The sequence below is a fragment of the Sus scrofa genome, chromosome 1 (assembly GCF_000003025.6).
Source record: "Sus scrofa isolate TJ Tabasco breed Duroc chromosome 1, Sscrofa11.1, whole genome shotgun sequence".
In the NCBI taxonomy this organism is placed as follows: Eukaryota; Metazoa; Chordata; class Mammalia; order Artiodactyla; family Suidae; genus Sus; species Sus scrofa.
Genome location: NC_010443.5, coordinates 210,453,934 through 210,474,860, shown reverse-complemented (window position 1 = coordinate 210,474,860; position 20,927 = coordinate 210,453,934). Strand labels below are relative to the sequence as shown.

The window sequence follows — 20,927 nt, the reverse complement described above, 5'->3', positions numbered from 1 at the left end:
AATGTGGACCACATGGGTTTCAGCTTGATTGGGGCTCTCTGTGATTCCTGTATCTTATATCTGCTTCATTTAGTTTTGGAAATTTTTCAGACTTAATTTCTTCAAATATCTTTTCAATCCCCTATTCTTTTTCTTCTCCTTCTGGAATCCCTATTACGCATCAATTGGCCCACTTTATATTATCCCATAGATCTTTTATATTGCTTTATTTTTTTATTTGGTTTTCTGTCTGCTGTCTTGATTAGGTGATTTCCAATATTCTATCTTGCAAATCACTAATTCGTTCCTCTGCATTATTCATTCTCTTTTTTTAGTGCCTTTAACTCGGTTTTGCTTCTGCAAATGAGTTTTCTAATTTGTGTTCCTTCTTATATTTTCTAGTTCCAAATTAATCTGCATTACTGTTTATATCCACTCTTAATTCCTTGATATTCAGCCTTAATTCCATCAGTATTTTCACTACCTCCCTTTTGAACTCAGTGTCTATCATATTGCAGAGGTCTGTTTCATTATTTGCTGCTTCAGGTGAATTCCCCTATTTTTTAACTGGGAATAGTTTCTTCACTTCTTCATCTTGCTTATGTTTTTCTTTTTCTGTGTGTTTAGGGAAGCCAAACTATAGACTTGGAGGGCCATTTCTATGCAAGAGCATCCCTTTGTATTTTATGGAGGGTTATTATTTATTTTTGGCTTGGGAGTTTGGATACTTGCTGTGTCTTTCTTTGGTGTGAGCAGGGTGTTACCCCCCTAGGTCTATTTCCAGGGACAAGGAGGCAATGGGTAGGCCTAGTAGCCACTTTCTGGTTGCTGGGCTCTTAACAGCAGCAATGACCGTCAGGAAGGTGGCACAGGCTACTTCTATTCTCAGGCCCTCGGAAGTGCTAATGAGACTCAGGCAGACTTGGCAGTGCCCAGAGCATTTGGCAGTGACAGCGGCAGGGTGTGTTCCTAGGGAAGTGAGAGCAACAATGGATGGTGTTTTGTCACAATGCTCTCCTCTGTGGTGCCCACTGAGGTGATTGGGGCTGCAAGCATTGCCTTTTCATGGACCTCTAGTGATGGCAGGCAATGCCCACCTCTGGAGTCCAGATAACTGGTGGTTTGCCCATTTGGACCATGCAAATAGCACTCCATCCTGCTCAGTCCCCACAGTTGTTGCTGCACAGGCTTCTCCTAGTTGAAGGGCCCTGAGAAATGACAGTGATCAGGTATGTGTGTGCCCTGCTTGAAGCATTTTAGCAGTGGCAGCAGCAGGGTGGGTGTATGCCCAGGGGAGTGAGAGCAACAGTGGTTGGTGCTAAGTTGCTGTGCCCTCCTTTTTGCTGACCTCTGAGGTGACTGGAGCCTGAGGTGGCTCCTGTTCACAGATCCCTAGTAGTGGTGGGCCATGCTTCCCTCTTGTTTTTGAGATGACTTCTGTGATTTGTTCCTGCCACCTGTAGATCATGCATGAGGTGCTGCATTGTGCTTAGCCTCCCACTGCCTTTAGCCCACACAAGAGGTACCCAGCCATCCATAGGCCACACAAAATGCACCTGGTATTCTGTAGCCTGAGCAAGTGGCCTCTCATGACCCATTGCCTGCACCAGAGTCTCCCTTTGAGAGCCTGCACATGCACAGGGAAAGAGATTCTTTTGGAAGTCTGCCCCTTCTCCCCTTTCCATCCCCAACAATGTAGCCTAGCTTTCCTTATTGTCCCAGACCTCATGCCCAGTTCCCTCAGCTGTGGATTTCTGCTCCCCAACACTCACTCCCCAGGCCATGGTATTCAGCAATCCAGCCCATGGCACACCTATCCCTAGCCCCTCAGGCTTTCTCCACACAGCCATTGCTAGCTGTCTCCCCATAACTGATCTATGGATCTTGAGTCTCAGAACCCAAGTGTCTAAGACTGTGGTGTCTTTGGCAGTGGTGCAGATGATCTGCATGTCTTCCATTCTGCTTTGCCCTCCTCAGTCCTGCTGCTGCACTTTTCTTGGAGACTTTGAGGTCCCTCCATTTCTGCTGATCTCACAATCAATAAAGTGGCTTCCCAGGTTTGGGTTCCCTTTTTCTTTCACAGCTCCCTCTCTCTCTCTCTTTTTTTGTTCTACCCAGTTATATGGAGGGTTTCTAGCCTTTTTTGGAGGTTTAAGTTCATCTGCCAGAGTTCAGATGTTCTGTGTGAATAGTTCTACATGTAATTTTTTTAAAATGTGTTTGTGGGAGAGGGTGAGCATGTCTTACTCCTCCACCATCTTGATCCTTCTCCTTGATGGCCAAGTCTTTGCCCCCTTGAATATCCTGCTAAGGTCTAACTCCCTGCCTGTTTCCCTCTATGGTGTCTGGGAACCCATATTATAAGGGGAAAGGGCTGATGACTCCTCTAGCTGCATTCTAGGGGCATTGTAGGGCTCTGGATTCCCTGCTGTCTGTCAGGGCATTCCTGAAGAGGGAGGAGTGGCTCCTTGGGATGGCTTGTCCAGATGTTGATGGGTTGATCTCCCCATCACATTATCATTTGGAGACTTGTTTGTTGTATTCTAGAAAAAAAACTTAACAAGCAGATTAAAGGTAGAGACCAAAAATCACTAATGGAATTGTTGTAAAGTATGAAACAACTTAGTAGAGCTATATATTTAATGTAGGTGTAACATAACCAATCAGAAATAATTGGAGAAGTGATAGTTTGAATGTTAATAGACAAAATAAATATCTCTCTTTTTGTTGAATAGTCTTGAAACCCATCTGGACCTGGTACTTTGGGGAGACTTGCAGCCAGGTAGTTATCTAGTTTATCTCAGTAGGTTTTAACTGTAAATGTGGTATTAGCATATAAATAACAGAAGCTATTAATAATTATATATATTTTTATCTTTCCATTGTTACCAGAGGGGACCTTGAAAATGTAAGGAAGCAGCTCCCAGCTGCCAGATGATGCTGCTTTTGAATGGCTGGTGGCATTAAGTGTGTATAAAACTTAAGTTCTTAGCAATACAAGCATTTGTCTAAAATTACTCCCAAAATATTATCTGGTATTACCTTGTATGTCTGAACCACAGCTGTTCTATTTTATCTTTTAATTTTCTTTTTCTAATTGGCTAAAGCAGATGTCATTGTTAATGATTTTAGTGTTTTCCTAGATATGAGGTCTAAGAATTGGGGGTCATAAAAATACTTACCTGAAAATATTTAACTATCTGAAGGCCTGTTCTGTAAGTTTTTTCCAGTGTACAGAATGCCTCATTCCTGATCTCCACCCTGAACTCCCTTCAGAGAATGTTAAGGATCAGCAGCAGAAGCAGTTCATGATTCAATCCATATAGAGGCAGATGGCAAGGGCCAATCTCTAGTGCACATGATTTCCCCATGATTATAAATTTGACCATGATTTTGGGAGGCATTTCATGACCATTTCATCCCATCATGCTAAGAATGCTCATTCCCAGGTCTGGTGAAGATTTGGTTGACCAGTGTGCTATTACTGGACTAGACCCTATTAACAGTAGCCAAAAGTCTCTGGATCACCATTTTTACTAGTCCATTATGTCCGGGAAATTATTCCCTCTTGTGTTTTTCTCATATCCTGAATTACATTGATTTCATATGGAACTGAATATTATTTCAGAGACTCAATTACACATTTGACAATGTAAGAAATAACAATTTTGTAAAAAGAGCTAATAGAAAATAGTATAGTTGGTAGTATTACTGAAAGTTATAAATAGGAATTTAAGTCAAGAGCTTTTACCAAATGCAACCTGGTATTTCCCAGTTTACCTGGCTTTGTCTGTTCCTTATCTTTATTGGAAATTATACACTAGCTTTGTCCATAGCAATATAAACAGTAGCCTGAACAGAATCACAGTTTTCCTGGAGTAAATTATAAAAGGGTCAACTTATAACAGCCCTGGAGAGGAGAAGCCCACCAAGATAAATCAGAAGTACTAGTTGTAGGTAATTGACTACAAACTCAACAATTGGGTTGATTTCTAAAATTCACATAGGATTGTGCCCATGACTGAAAATATTTTATTAATGTATAAAATGAAAAGAAACCCAGAAAAGTAACTATACTGTAAGGCCTGGCAATCTTGGGATAGCTCTCTACTTATAAGGTGGTTTTATTTTGTCCTGGCATTGATGTTTTTCTTTTTGTCTTATTCAAACCTTATTTTATGGGATTTTGAAGTTAGTAGCTCTCTCTATAGGCCAGTCCAGGGCAGGGGCCCTTCTTAAGTGAGAAATATAAATTTAGGAGTTAATGTTTCATTTCTTTGTGCATGAGGCACTTAAGAATACCTAAAAAGAAAATATTTTATCTAGGTTGGAGACAGTCTTTTAAGTGATACTTTTCCATTATGTATAGACCCCTGGTTATCATAGGGAATATCGTATTTACCCAAACATAGATTATGGCAATCAGCTTCAGAAACATACTTCAAATATTTTATTAATAATTCAATTAAATTTTATAATAATGTATCATAGCAAAGAACTATTTGGGTGTGAGTTTTAGATAGTAAACACTAAACTCAGTAACCTTAGAAGAACATTATATTTATGGTCAAGGTCAGAGAAGGTATTATTTATATTTCAGGAGATAGTTTTTTCCTTAACTAATGAGGCTGCAGAACCCAGAGGTCTCCTATTTTTAGAGGGACAAGACAGAAAAAAATAAAATGTTTTAATTTTACACACAGATGTAAATTACCAAATTGTTGCAGTTCATTAAGTAACTTGCAGGGAATTTTTTTTTAATAAATGAAAGATAAAAATTAAAAGCCAGTAATATGTCCAACAAAATTTATAAAAATTATAATCATGTTTAGCTGTTTTTATCATATGTAATTAATTTTATTCTGTACAAGTCCAGTTTTTTATTAGTTTCGTTGATCTTGCTTGATGATTGAGGATGATAGTCACAGGAATAATTTTAAAAAGTCTGTGAAAAAAAAATAAGGCTTATATGATTTGTTCAGTGCAGCAGGTGCCTTGATTTTTGGAGATTATAGAAAGTATACACCAAATGGAAAATACATTTTTAATCATTTTTGCGAGGGTATCAGTCAGGGGAAACTTTAATCCATCAAATAAGAATTGTTTGCCAGGGATCCAGGAAAAGCTAAGTGGCTGTCTGGATTTCCCATAGCCTTGTTTAATTTAGCTCTTGTTTACCCACCTTAAATTCCCTGATTTAACAGTAAACTGTTGCCACGTTATATGGGAAATGGCAAAACCCTGGCAGTGAGAGGTTAATTTTCCATAGAAGTGGAATAAAATTTATCTATATGTACCATATATTTATTTGCCAATGTGCCTCTTGTAATTTAACCTGTAATGTAACCCAGTTAGTTTAATATTTTTCTGAGATGCCTCAGGGGCCCTCAGAAGCGCCTCAAGTTGGCTCATGGTCAGATGAACTTTAACAAGAATCTGACATTTGGAAAGTTTGTCAAAAACGTCAAAAAGTTTTAAAGCACTTGGTCATATAGAATCATAGATCATTGTGAAATAATACTTAACCAAAGTAACAAAAGTTATTAAAAGCAAAGAGAAGTCACTTACAAAGAAATTCACAATTCATTACTGAAGGCAACATTTTAAGAAAACCTTGTTTTGATAGAGACCAAACCCAAATTTTGTATGAACTTACTTTTTATTTTCATTCCTTTTTACTGAAAACATATATCCTACCTTTTTAAGTAACATGAACTATCTTTTATACCCAAACTTTGTATATTGGTAAACATAAATGTCAATAATTTTTTTTTAAAGCATGCACTTTGTATAGAAAATGCCTCAGTGTGGCACTAAACATATCATTATGTTTGATTGGTAAATATAAATACCTCTATTTAAAAAAAATCATATAGTTTTTTATATAAAATGCTTCAGTGTGGCACCAAACATAAGTTTCTCTGTAAAATGAAGCCAACATTCAATAATTAATTTTTCAATATCTTATTTTATTTGGAAATGACAAAGGTATTCAATAAGCTTCAATAAATATTTAACTTAATTAAGGATGACTCAATTTTCACATTACCAGTATCTAAAGAGATCATTCTTAAGTTGATATTCCTAGAAGCATTATTTCTTAAAAGTTTACCCAAACGTTCTTATATCATTTACATTTAATTTATTTATGAAAATTTCATCATACCAATCTATTTTTCTTGCTGGCAATTTTGTAACAGATATAACAAGATCTTATTTAATTTCTATTAAATCTTAGATACAATAAAGTTATTATACATAATGTTGACTCTAAAAATGTTTATATTAATTATATCAATAAAATAAGTTTAACTTTAAAACTAGATATTAATTTAATATTGAATATTTCCAGTTCATGTGAACCTAGGATTAAATCTGGCCAGTTACTTTATGTATTTCTAGAATTTGTCTAAGTGCTTAATTTCATTAATCCAATTAAGTAGAACTCTTGTGTGAATTAATTTTGGCAATGCCATACAGGTACAATGCACATGTAGATGCATACACACAAACAAAGCAGAGGCCTCATAGTTTCAATTTCAAAGTAGTAGTAGAGAGATACATAATGAAAGCTGAGGTGGAGAGAAAGTAGAGTTTATTGAGATTAGAGACTCTGAAAGTGCAGTGGGACTTCTTGAAGATCAGGGAGAGCCAATCCTGAGCACGTGGTCATGTCAGCTTCTATAACCTAGGGAGAGGGGATATCCCAGTTATTTTACAAGCATGCTCAGTGGGGCTGACTAGCTGTTTACCATTTAAAATGATCGTTTTGCCAGGAGAGGGTAATGGATTTAAAAAGCTAAGGAATAGTCTCTGGCAGCTAATGGGTTGTCTCTGAGAGCTAGGCATCCCTAAGTCAGAGAGAGTCCTGGTTCTGGAGCATTCATGTGCACCCCCAAACACCCCTGTGAGGACTGGGTGTCCCCAGCCTGAACAGGTGAGACTTTTTGCAGGGACAAAGGGATATGGGGACTTCCCTGGCAGGCTTGAGTGCTGGGCATCCCTAGGTCAGAGCTGCATGTCCCTTTGACAGCCTCACAGGACTCAATACTTATGTTGTTTGTCCCCAGGCCAGTTAGCATGGTGGGCTCCCCACTGGAAGCAGGTTTCACCCTGGTCTGAGTTCTCCATGCCACAGTTGAGAAAATGGTTAGATATACTTCATCTGTGGCTACGTTGTTCAGTGCAGGAGATGTCATCCCACTGGGAGAGGGCTTATGGGCAATGGACCTAGCCCTGGCCCAGTGTTCCTTCCCTTGACAGAGGGAGGATGGCTTGTGCCATAGGAGGAGAGGAAGAAATTGTCCTCAGATGCCCCAAGGTTTGGGTAAAGTGACTGAGGTTTTGTTCAGAGATAGTTTCTGTAGACAGAGAATAAAAGAAGTGAGGTTTCTTTAAAACAGCTCAGGACAGGCAGTTTCCCCAAGATCTGAGTCAAAGGGACAGTAACAGAAAGAGAAAGTTTGGGAGAAGTAAGGAGAAATCCTCACCCATTTTACACAAGTGTAAATAAGGCAGTGATCTATGGGGCCTTCAGAATACATCAGGCTGGAGCCCTGGCCAGAATTCATCAGTTGATCCCATAGCTATTCACCTCTTCAGAGAGGGTTCCAGAAAGAGGAGTAGGAAGAGAGAGGAGCAAGAAAGAAAGAGGAGCAAGCAAGCAAGCAAGCAAGCAAGCAAGAAAGACAGAAAGAAAGAAAGAGAAAGGGAGAGAAAGAAAGAAAGAGAAAGGGAGAGAAAGAAAGAAAGAGAAAGAAGGTAAGGAAAAGAAAGAAAGAAAAAGAAAGAAGGAAAGGAAAAGGAAGAAAGAAAAATAAAGCAGCTAGCAAATGAGAGAGAGGGAGGAAGGAAGTAAAGAAGGAAGGAAGAAAGGAAGGGAGGAAGGAAAGAAAGAAGGAAGGAAGGGAGGGAAGCAAGCGTAAAGGGCAGTTACAGACAGGCTTGGTGGGTTTTAATTTGTCTGAAGATGGGTGGTGCTCCTGCTGAGCTTCCTACACTGGGAGGAGTAGGAGGGGGAATGGGATAGATTGGTGCCAGACATCCCCATGCATTTCTACTGGGAGACAGCCTGCAGGGGAGGGGAGCAGAGTTGAGCATTTGCTCAGAGAGAAAGAAATAAGCTAGTGAAAAAGGCACTCAAACTGCAGCTGGAGCTCTGGAGGCAAAAAAAAAAAAACTTGGACTTGTTTTCATTTCTAGACATAACACACCACCCTCAAGTGAGCCGGTGCTTCTATAGCATGAGGCTCTGCACTCTTTGTGCAATGCATCCTCTCCTGGGGTGGAATATGCCACATACCAATGCTCCACTGTGGTAGAGGGCTTGGTGCCCACTCACACCCCTGTTAGCACAGCCTGAGTGTCAGGTACCATCTGTGGCCCTGGACATAACCTGATCTGGGCACACATTCTAGAGGACACACCTGGCTCTCCAGGGCGTTGGTGGGCCAAGGAGCCCAGTGGACCATCCCACATCACTGCATCAGCTGCCCAAGGTGGGCCTATTCCCTGGAGTGGCCAGGCCAGGCCACAGGTAGAAGGAGCATGCCTGGCCAGGACTGATTGTAGTAGAGGCCCCAGACTACCAAGGTCTGGTCCCTGGCTCACCCTGCTGTGCTCACCTCAGGCAGCCACAGCCCAGTGAGCAAGGCAGACAAGACAGACAAGGCAGAGGAGGCAGCAGTGAAAATAAAATTCTCAGAGAAATTCCAGAGAGATCAGCAGTGAAAGTCCACCAGCATATCACAACATAGATGGAAAATGGAGAATGGACAATACTCTAGGAGGGGATACCTCTAGGGAGCAGGGAGTCCTACCTTCATCTGAGTCACAAGCACCATTATTATGATGGAATTTTTCCAGAATGATGGAATTGCAGTTTCCTTGGTCCCTACCCTGCCATACCAAAGCACTGAAATGGTGGCCATTTTACAAATTTATTAAATCAAAAATTATTTTATATTATCATTTACCATTTTTTCAAGTTAAGAATTCTCTTAAACTTTTCTTGAAGGTGGCATTTATATTGATCATGAAATCCTGCAGTTTTTGATTGTCTGAAGAAGACTATTTTATCTTCATTTTCTTTTTTTTTTTACATTTATTTATTTATTGCTATTTCCCCAAAGCAATTTTCTTTTCCCCACTGTACAGCATGAGGACCCAGTTACACATACATGTATACACAATTTTTTCTCCCATTGTCATGCTCCATTGTAAGTATCTAGACATAGTTCTCATTGCTATACAGCAGGATCTCATTGTTAATCCATTCCAAAGCAATAGTTTGTATCTGTTAACCCCAAGCTCCCAATCCATTCCACTCCCTCCCCCTCCCCCTGGGCAACCACAAGTCTATTCTCTGAGTCCATGATTTTATTTTCTGTGGAAAGGTTCATTTGTGCTGTATATTTTTCAAATATTATTTTTCAGGGTATAAAATTCTTGATTCTCAAGGTTTTTAAAATGTTTTAGTTTAATATTTTGAATATATAATCTCACTCTGCCAGTCTGCACAGACTGCTGAAAAATACAAGCATACTCTTATTTAAGGGTTCCCTTGCATGTAATGAATCATTTTTCTCTTGATGAATTCAGATTTTTTCTGGGCTTATCTTTTGACAGCTGAAATATAATGTACCTCTGTGTATTTCTTATAGTCAGTCATAAACTGATCCTATTTGTATTTTCATGAACTAGATGAACCTGAAGATCATTTTCCTCCAAAGATTTGGTGCATTTTTAGCCATGACTTTATTAAATAAGTTTCCTATTCCCTCTTCCTTTTCCTTTTAGGACTTCTATAATGCAAATGTTGTTTCACAGGATAGTATACCATTATTAATGAAGGTTTTCTTTACTCTTACATTCTTTTTTTCTCATTTTGCCTCTGACTGGATAATTTCATGTGAACTCTTTTTGACTTCTAATTTCATGTGAACTCTCTTTGACTTCACACATGCCTTCTTCTTGATTGATCAGGTCTGTTGCTGAAGTCCTATACTACACTTTCAACTCATTCTTTGTATTCTTCAGCCCAGAATTTCTTTTTATATCTTTGTTGAATTTCTCTTTTGCATTATATATTGCTTTTCAAATTTCATTGTTTTCTTTCTGCATTCTTTTGCAACTTGCTAAGCTTGCACAAAACCATTATTTTGAATTTGTTTTCACACAATTTGTAAATCTCCATTTCTTTGGTATAGGTTACCATAAATTTATTGTTCCCCTTTGGTGGTGTCATGTTTCCTTGTCTTTCATGTTTCTTATATCCTTCAATTAATGTCTTCTTATTTGAATGAGTAGTCACTGCTTCCAGTCCTTACAGAATGACTTTGGGTTCATGCAAGGACACTAACTATTTGGTGTACAGCAACTTTGGACCCAGGACTTGCAAAACTGGCTCCATCTCCCAGGAGATGCTGTGGCATGAACTCTGGCCAGCTTCATAAGCTGAAGTTATTTATTGTGAAGATTTTAAGGGTCTTTGGTCACTAACACTAGTGGTCTCTGCAATGTTGGCAAGGCTTCTGAGTTCTTTGTTGGTGAAGTATGCTGGGATTCCTCTATTCTCATTTTCTCACATGTGGTAACATAATGGCCCTTGGTAATAAGTTCTTAGTGGTGAGGGGGAGTTATACAGTAGTGATTCCTATTCTGAAAGATTGTAATAGTATTAACTCTGAACAGTTCTGTCCACTCTAGTAACTGTGGGTAAAGAATAGTGGTGGTCCTAATTCTGTCCATCTTCCTATGATGGCATTCACAACTGAAGGTATCCTTCTTTGTTCTGAGCTGTTGTGGGACAATGAATGGGGTGACAGATGTAAAATGCTTCCTGTGTTTTCTATGCAGCCATTCTTAGTTTGAGTGTCTTACTAGGTTGCCTAACATTCTTAATTGTAATCTGGAGTTATCCTAGAGATATTTTCATGTGGTCAGTTGTTTAATCACTATATCTGTGGGAGAATGAGGTCCGACATCCCAATTTGCCACCTTGCTTTGGCATATTATTTAAGTGTATATTTGGTTTTCACATGTATGTGAGTTCTCCAGTTTTTCTTCTCTTATTGCTTTAATGTAAGCTAACTGTACAGAAGATATTTTGTTTGATTTCAATACTTTGAAATTTCTGTAGAGTTACTTTGTTTCCTAACATATACTCTATCCCTGAAATTATTCCATGTTCATCTGAGAAAAATGTATATCATCTTATTGAATGTAGTCTTCTAGATGTCTATTAGGTCTAAATTGGTTTGTAACGGTGTTAAAAATTTCCACATCCTTTTTGAACTTCTGTCTAGCTGTCCTATCTATTATTGATAGTGTGGTATTGAAGTCTCCAAACTATTGTAGAATCACTTCTCCCTTCAAGTCTGGAATGTTTAATTTTGTATATTTTGGGGGCTCTGTTCTTTTCTGTTCATGTTGTTTTTATCTTTTTTTGGTCTTTTGTTTTTGTCTTTTTAGGGCCGATCTCATGGCATATAGAAGTTCCCAGGCTAGGAATTAAATTGGAACTGCAACTGCCGGCCTACACCACAGCTCATGGCAATGCCAGATACTTAACCCACTGAGAAAGGCTAAGGATTGACTCCATGTCCTCATGGATCCTAGTTGAATTCACTACTGCTAAGCCATGACAGGAACTCCTTAATTTTTACTTTAAAATATAGCTTCTTGACTGACCCTTTTATCAATATATAATGTTCATCTTTGTCTCTTAATAAAACTTTTAAATGTCTATTTTGTTAGAAACTACTATAGCCACCTAGCTCTCTTATACTATTACTTCCATGGGATATCTTTTTACATCCTTTTAATCTTTTTGTGCTTCTATCTAAATTTAGTCTTCTTTGGACAGCATATAGTTGGCTATCCAGTTCCAGTCTGTTAATCTCTGCATTTTGATTGAAGTGTTTAATTCATTTACAATTTATCAATAATGGATTTATTGATAATATAGAAATTTTTTTTTTGTCTTTTTGCCATTTCTTGGGCCGCTCCTGCGGCATATGGAGGTTCCCATGCTAGGGGTCTAATTGGAGCTGTAGCTGCCAGTCTATGCCAGAGCCACAGCAACGCGGGATGGGATCTGAGCCACATCTGTGACCTACACCACAGCTCACAGCAATGCTGGATCGTTAACCCACTGAGCAAGGGGAGGGATCGAACCCACAACCTCATGGATCCTAGTCGGATTCATTAACCACTGCGCCACGACAGGAACTCCAATAATATAGAAATTTCTTAAGCCATTTTGCTATTTCTGTGTATCATATATATTTTTTAATTCTTCCATTACTGCCTTCATTTCCTAATGTACTATTTTTGTTCCCTTCTGATCACTTTTTTTTTTTTTTTTTCTGTTTGCTGTTGTTTTTGTTAGCAGTTTACCTGGAGATAACAACTGAGAACTTTATGGTGATCAAGTGTTAATTAAGAGCCCCTTAGATGTAATAGTATACAGAACCTGTGCTTCTTTACAGCTCTGCCCTTTATTTTCTTATCATGAGAAATTACGTTTTGGAGTTCTTGTAATGGCGCAGTGGAAACAAATCCAACTAGGAACCATGAGGTTGCGGGTTTGATTACTGGCCCCATTCAGTGGGTTAAGGATCTGGCATTGCCATGAGCTGTGGTGTAGGTTGCAGACACAGCTCGGATCTGGCGTGGCTGCGGTGTGGCATAGGCCACAGCTCCAATTAGACCCCTAGCCTGGGAACCTCCATATGCTGTGGGCATGGCACTAAAAAGATAAAAGACAAAAAAAAAGAAATTACATCTTTATTAATTTTGTGCCCCTTAACATATATATTCATATTTTTATAGTTTATACTTAGGGATTTAAAAAATGAGAGAGAGAGCTACCAAAAGTACAGGAGTTCCTGTCACGGCTCAGAGGAAAATGAATCTGACTAGCATCCAGGAGGATGTAGGTCTGACTCCTGGCCTTGTTTAGTGTGTTAAGGATCTGGCATTGCTATGAGCTGTAGTATAGGTCACAGATGTAGCTCGGATCTGGCATTGCTGTGATTCTACCCCTACATCTCTGATTCTACCCCTATCCTGGGAACCTCCATATGCTGCAGGTACAGCCCTAAAAAAAAAAAAAAAAAAAAAAAAAAAAAAAAAGACAAAAAAGTACAGTACAATTAGCTTTTATTTTTAACTATGTAGCTACCTATTTTTGTTCTATCTTTCTTCATATGAATTCTAGTTGCCATTAGCCTTTAGCCTTTTTTGTAGGGCAGTTTCACTAGTAACTAAGTCTGTTTTGTTGTCTTAAAAATTTATATGTAATGTCAATTTCTCGTTCATACTTAAAGTATAATTTTGCCATATATATATATATACACACATTGGTTTTCAGTGTTTTACTTCACCACTTTAAATATACCACTCCATTGCCATCTGGCTGTTCCTTCCTGTTTTATTTTCTTTTTATATACTGGTTTTTATTTTTTTCCATTATACCTGGTTTACCATGTTCTGTCAATTTTCACTGTACAGCATGGTGACCCAGTTACACATACATGCATACATTCTTTTTTCTCACATTATTATGTGCCATTGTAAGTGACCAGACGGTTCCCAGTGCCACACAGCAGGATCTCATTGCTAATTCATTCCAAAGGCAATAGTCTGCATCCATTCCAAACACAATAGTCTGCATCCATTCCAAAGGCAATAGTCTCCATCTATCAACCCAGAACACCACATCCATCCCACTCCCTCCCCCTCTCCCCCCGGGCAGCCACAAGTCTATTCTCCAAGTCCATGATTTTCTTGTCTGTGTAAAGGTTCATTTTTGCCGTATATTAGATTCCAGATATAAGTGATAGCATATGGTATTTGTCTTTCTCTTTCTGACTTACTTCACTCAGGATGAGAGTCTCTAGTTCCATCCATGTTGCTGCAAATGGCATTATGTCATTCTTTTTTATGGCTGAGTAGTATTCCATTGTGTATATATACCACATCTTCTTAATCCAATCATCTGTTGATGGACATTTGGGTTGTGTCCATGTCTTGGCTATTGTGAATAGTGCTGCAGTGAACATGCAGGTGCATAAATTTGCTGTGAATATTATTGAGGATCACCTTTCTTATTATTTTCAAGATTATCTTTGGCTTTAAGATGTGAATATTTTGAATTTAATATTTTTTGAGTTCATTGAGATGCTTGGAGTTGATTTGTCTCACATTGGATTTGGGGAGTCTGGTGCCATTTCCTACCAATGCTCTTTATATCACTTTTACTTCTCTGCCTCTGCCATTCTCATTATGTATATGTTGATATGCTTGATGGTATCCCAAAAGCTTTTTAGACTCTATTGACTGTACTCTTTCTTTTCCTCAGACACAATAATCTCAACTGACATATGTTTACATTGGTGATTCTTTCTGCTGCCTCCTCAAATCTGCTCATCAGCAATCATAACAAAGGGGATTTTTTTTTTCCCCTTTAGTTATTGTACTTTTCAGGTCCAGAATGTCTATTTTATTCCTTTTTATAATTGCTGACTTGTTGATATTCTCTGTTTGGTGAGACAGTATTTTTTCTCATTCGTATTAGCTCTTTGTCAATTATTTCCTTTACCAATTAGAATTTATTAAAAGATAGTTAATTTAAACCTTCTTTATTCAGTCCAACACCTGGATTTCCTCAAGGACAATTTCTACTAATTTCTTTTTATCTTGTGTATGGGTAATCTTTTATTTTGATTTGTATGTCTCATAAAGTTTTATTGAAAAATGGATATTGAAATATTTGTTATAGTGGGTTTTCTAAACTTCATTTGCAATGTCTGTATTGTTTTTTTGGTAGGCCATCAAAGTGTGTGTTCTAATAACTTATTTATCTGCTAATATTTTTATAGAACTTCCTTAAGACTGAAAGCCAGAAAAAAAAAGTTAATTAGAAGAGATCTAAACTCTGGTTCTAGACTCTTGGTTTGTATTCTTGAGGCAATATACTCCATTTTGTTCAAAGCAGCTTAAAAACATAAATCATGTCATGCCATTTCTTTTTTTTTTTTTAATTTTTTGTCTTTTTGCTATTTCTTTGGGCTGCTCCCGCGGCATATGGAGGTTCCCAGGCTAGGGGTCGAATCGGAGCTGTAGCCACTGGCCTACGCCAGAGCCACAGCAACGCGGGATCCGAGCCGCGTCTGCAACCTACACCACAGCTCATGGCAATGCCGGATCATTAACCCACTGAGCAAGGGAAGGGACCAAACCCGCAACCTCATGGTTCCTAGTCGGATTCGTTAACCACTGCGCCATGACGGGAACTCCATGTCATGCCATTTCTTAGCATAAATTTACTTGCAGCTTCATATTAGCCTCTAGAACTATAAACCATGCTCTACCTATCTACCAATATCACAATAAACCTTCCTCCTTATTACCTGCTATTAATCAAGTATACTTGGATACTTGGGTACCTTGAATAGGTGAAATGTGGCAGCATCCGAATTGTTAGTTAAACAAAACAATTTGTCATTAGTCATGACAAATTATAGGAAAAAGTCAAATTAGCATGTGTTGTAACAATTCTAGGAGATGAAAGTATGATTCTTCATGGACATTGACTTCAAATGAGCCTTGTTGGATGCTTATCTTTTAATTACACAACAGAGGTATTAGGGGATAAAGTTTACAGATCCCAAATTTTCAAGTATTAATTTGTAAGAATAATTATTATACAGTACCATTCATTAGTCACACCAACCTTCACCAAAACTGAATGCAACCTTGCAGTTCTTAATTGATGGTAGATGATATCAATTGACCATCCTTAATGCATAAATCAGGATAAATAATTTTATTAGAGTTTATAGTAGTGAACTACAGTAGTAGGAATAACTAAAATACAGATTTAGGAGAGATTATGGATAAATTTGAAGAATAAAATTTTAGTTTGAAATTTAGAAGACCATATAATCAACTTTGTAGTACTTAGTAAGATAAACATATCATTTTTAAGGTGTTAAATATGGAATTCCTTTTTAATACTTCAAAATATGTAATGTTATTTTGTTACTATCTGATTTAGCTGAACATCAGAAATCTAAAAAAATCCTGGATAATAGGATGGCACTGGGTAGTTATAGAGTTTTCATAATTATATAATTGGAAAATTAGAAAATATTATTCATGGACAATAATGTGTGTGTGGCATTCTGGAAATTTAAAATTTTAAGCATTTCTTTTAAATATTGCATTTATAGCAAAGTGAAGAGCATGGCAAAGTTGTATTAATTTAATCATATTTTACCATTACTCCCATTAGTATTGTGGCAAGAAACTGTGCTGGGAAAAATATTTTTCTAAAATGTCTATGTGTTGAAATGGTATTTTCTTTAAAATAGCAGCTAAACACATGATAGCAGAAAATATCACATAAAGAAATTTAGGATGGAGTATGATAGAAAAGCACATAAAGAAAAATGTATATATAGGTATGAGTCAATTTGTAGTATAGCAGAAGTTGGCATAACATTGTAAATCAACTATTCTTTAATTTATAAAAGAAAAAATAATTTAAAAAAATAAAATTAAAGCTACTTTTAGCAGGTGTCTAAGGAATATGATCCGAGGGGAACATTGAAATTATTGGCTATGACTGAATGAAAAGTCAAATGAGCTCAGTTTGGGAGCCTTATGCTCAGAGTCACATTCTACGGACAAGGCTAGACTGAATTGTAAAACAATACCTCATGAAAGACTGCCATGCTATGAAATTCTCTACTACTTTTTCTGCTTCTCTCTCTCTATTCAGCAATGCGAAACTTGCTGTTGTTGAAAAATAGCAACTGTTTTCCTTGGAAATTCACATTTGTTTCAATTGTTACCCTTTCCAAGTACTGAGATAACATTGTATATATACTATGTGTGTGTGTGTGTGTGTGTGTGTGTGTGTGTGTGTGTATAACTTCTATCTTGGCTTTGACAACATAGTGTGATAGTTAAGAGCATCAGTTCAAATTTGTTCTGCCACTTGCTTGCCCTATGACATTCAGTAACATTTTCTTTTAGTTGCAGTTGCCTTTTATGAAAATGGGGACATCAATATCTAGCATACTAAGTTATTTATAGGATCAAGTAATAATAAGCATAAGAAGTGTGCACTTCAGTGACTCAGCAATAGCAAGACATAATTATTTGGAAACTATATTACTGTAATAAACATAAGCATAATTTCCAGTATACTTTTTGTTATTTATATTTAACGTAGTAGTAAAATGCATATTCAATAATATTATTATATAATTAAGGAAGTACTAAACTACATTGGCTTTTACTTTAATGTCACAATGAATTGTATTATCAACATTACTGTGATTTTATATCATAAAATCCTATCATAAAACACTAAAATATCAGTAAGTATATACATCCTATTCTTTAGAGACTTGAATCTTTTATTTTTGCCATGAAAGACCCCATATATTTGAAATAATAATAGGTATATTAAAGAAAAGTTGAAAACCACTGTTTGGAAGCATTCTCAAGGTAGACTATTTTAAACAAAATTATATCTGGAATTGGAATCCTTGAATATAAATCTTGTCTGAGCTAACATCAGTTATGTGGTTTTGAAAACCAGTTCAACCTCTTTTAAATCTGTCTTGTATCATTTCTAAATAGGAATAATAGTTATTTTTTACAGTATCGTGTAATCGCCAACTTAATTAGGAAAATACATTATGTGCTTTGATAAAAATTCTATTCTTTTTTAAAAACTAGCTTGAAATACTTTTATATTAAAGTATTTATATTAAATATAAATATATTTAATATATATTAATACATATTTATATATTATATATTATATATTATATATATATTTATATACATATTTTAATATATTTATATATATTAAATATAAAGTGAGACTGGCTTAGAGTCTAATCTTTTTTATTTTACTGAAGTACAGTTGACTTACAATTTTGTATTCTAAGTACAGCAAAGTGATTCAGTTATATGTATATTATATTATTTTTCATATTCTTTTCTATTATGGTTTATCACAGGGTGTTGAATATAGTTCCCTATGCTATACAGTTGGAACTTGTTTATCCATTCTATATATAATAGTTTCCATTGAATAATCCCAAACTTCCAATCCATTCCTCCCCCTCCTCACCCCTCTTGGCATCCACAAGTCCATTCTCTATGTCTGTGAGTCTATTTTATTTTGTAGTTAAGTTCCTTTGTGTCACATTTTAGAATCCACATACAAGTTATATCTTCTGTTTTTTGTCTTTCTGATTTACTTAGGTTGATAGTTTGTATGTCCATCCATGTTGCTACAAATGGCATTATTTCATTCTTTTTTGTGGCTTAGTGGTATTCCATTGTGTATATGTATCACATCTTCTTTATCAACTCCTCTGTCAATGGACATTTAGGCTGCTTCCATGTCTTGGCTATTGTAAATAGTGCTACTGTGAATATTGTGCTACATAATCTTTTTGAATTACAGTTTTCTCTGAATATATGCCCAGAAGTGGGACTTATGGATCATGTGACAATTTTATTTTTAGTTTTTTGAGGGACCTCCATAATGTTTTCCATAGTGGCTGTACCAGTTTACATTCCCAATAGTGTAGAAGGGTTCTCAGAATCTAATCTTGACTCCAGTCCCTACTAGTTATATTAATGTGACCACATATTGAATGTATTAATTTTTAATCTCTAAAATAAAATGTGGTTAATCTTACTTTCTTGCTGGGTTATTGAGAGGATTAAATGAGATAGCTAATATTCAACAAAGGTCTAACTATTAATAAAGATGAATCATTGTTACATTGTTTGTAATTATTGTTGATCATTACCCACCCATAAGCACTTTGTACTGTGCCTTAGTTTATATACCTAATATTTGACAATTGCCTAGGAATGCCATTTCAGTCATATGTTCCCAGGCAAGTAGGTGAAGGCTAGGCATGTCCATTGTCTTGTGCTTTACTCCTCATTTCCCTATTTTACTAATGTAAAGTACAAAGATATACATTGTCCCTATATATTTAAGGACAAAATAATTTGTTGGAGTTAATCAGCTTAAGGATACTCATTTCTTTAAATCTCAATTTTACTTATATTGACTAATGGTGAAAATAATCTTTGTAGAATTTATAGACTGTGGCTCAGCTTCATTATTTTTACTTTTTCAACATGCACTTCTTGAAAGCTAATCTGAAACGTTCATTACCATCTCCACTAGTGCTGTTTTCTCTTGCATATTCTTTAATTGGAATCCTGGATAGAGATAATAATAGCTTTCTGCTTGAGGTGAAAATGATTCCCTTTTCAGCCTTTTGTATGAGATTTGCTTTCAACATAAACCACATGAATGTATTTGTGAAATCCATATCATCTTTTTGAATAGCTCAACTTGGTAAAACCTTGGCAGGTATATCTAGAGAGTGTCTTCTTACGCTAAGGTTGAGGATAACAATTATTTTTCTTGCATGGAAAGCATAAGTGCTGAAGTGTCCTTAAGATCTCAGCAGGAGTGATTTCACTTAGAATAAAGGAAATTGCATCCATTATGGTTACCACAAGCTTTGCTATAATTCCTTTAAAAATATACAATGTGGAAAAAGGAACTTTGTTCTAAAGGAAATTTTTAAAAATCTAAAAAACAACAGCATTCGTATTTTTCAAGAATAAAAATGAAAACTATGGCTTTTTAAAAGCCGCATTCTGAGTGTTTTTAGGTATGCATCATATTAAATATACTTGAATATATCAGGCATAGACTTGTTGGGCCATTCTGTTCTGCTAGTGTTATCTGATGGTCATTGTGCAAACACTGACCTTTCAAAGAAATTAAGATTTTAGCTTTTAAAATATTGCTTAGTATCTTAGATCAAAAATAATTAATGGTTCCTCCCTGGGGTGTCAGTCTTCAGTGCCTATGTAATTGGTAGCTTCTGAAGAGTAAATTGACTATGCTAGTAGATGTATTTCTAAGTTTTAAATTTAGTAGACAAATAACTGAAAGCGATATTCTATAAATATTCCATAGAATATTGGCTCAGAGAAATAGAAACAGTTGAGTAAAGAAGACTTTTAATAAACATAATCAGGGTAACGCTATACTCTACTAATGGTAATGATAGTAGTCTGGTGAAATTTAAGCCAGAATAAGACTCTTAAAATATTTTAGGAGTCAGTAACTTAGCCTTATCCTGATTCTATGAAAAGGTGTTCCTATTGAAATGATATGCCATTTCTGAGGTATGTGGCATTTATGGTGCTCATAAAACCGTACAACCATAAAATATCAAATATGTTTTACAATATAAGCCTCAAGGAACAATTTAAAATCAGCTGGTTAAATGAAACCACCTTGGCAATTTTTTTAAGACACATGAGAGCCAGAGAGGAGGTTAAATGGAGGTTCACTCTCTATTCTAACTCTCCAAATGTCATGATTTCATAAGTCATTTCTACATATTGTTCCTCAGGTTTTATTCTTCTCTATATCAGTCTTCTAAGGGAAGTAATTTATTTGAACGATATATTGTAAGAGCTACATTTTTGTCTAAATCCTTTATAGTTGCTGCTTTGCTAGTAGTCACGTTGACAATATTCCAGTCAACCAGACCAGGAAGCTTGTACTTTGAAGTGAGGCATTAGAGAAAAATTAACATGCTCAGAGTTTTGAAGGCATTCCCAGTTCACACATTTCAGGAATTTTTGGTTACTTTTGTTGTCATTGCTGTTACAGAGTGTTATATAAATTCAATACTCCCTATCTGCATTTGTATTACTGAAAAAATACTTACCTAAACAGATAAATTCCATAATGCAAATATATATTCCTTTCACAAAGGGTAAGAAGTTATTTCAACTTAACACACATACTAATTATGAAAGGGAAAATAAACTAAATGTCTTAAGCAATTAAGATAATGTACTCAAATGAC

General features: G+C 36.3%; 1 long non-coding RNA gene across 1 annotated transcript in view; it reads right to left on the bottom strand.

The window, feature by feature from the left end:
- The window catches only part of LOC102165580, a 324,487-nt gene continuing 308,376 nt past the window's right edge, over positions 4,817-20,927 (bottom strand). The window contains exon 4 of the long non-coding RNA XR_002336020.1: positions 4,817-6,667. This is a non-coding gene — a long non-coding RNA (uncharacterized LOC102165580). The remainder of the gene's footprint in view (positions 6,668-20,927) is intronic.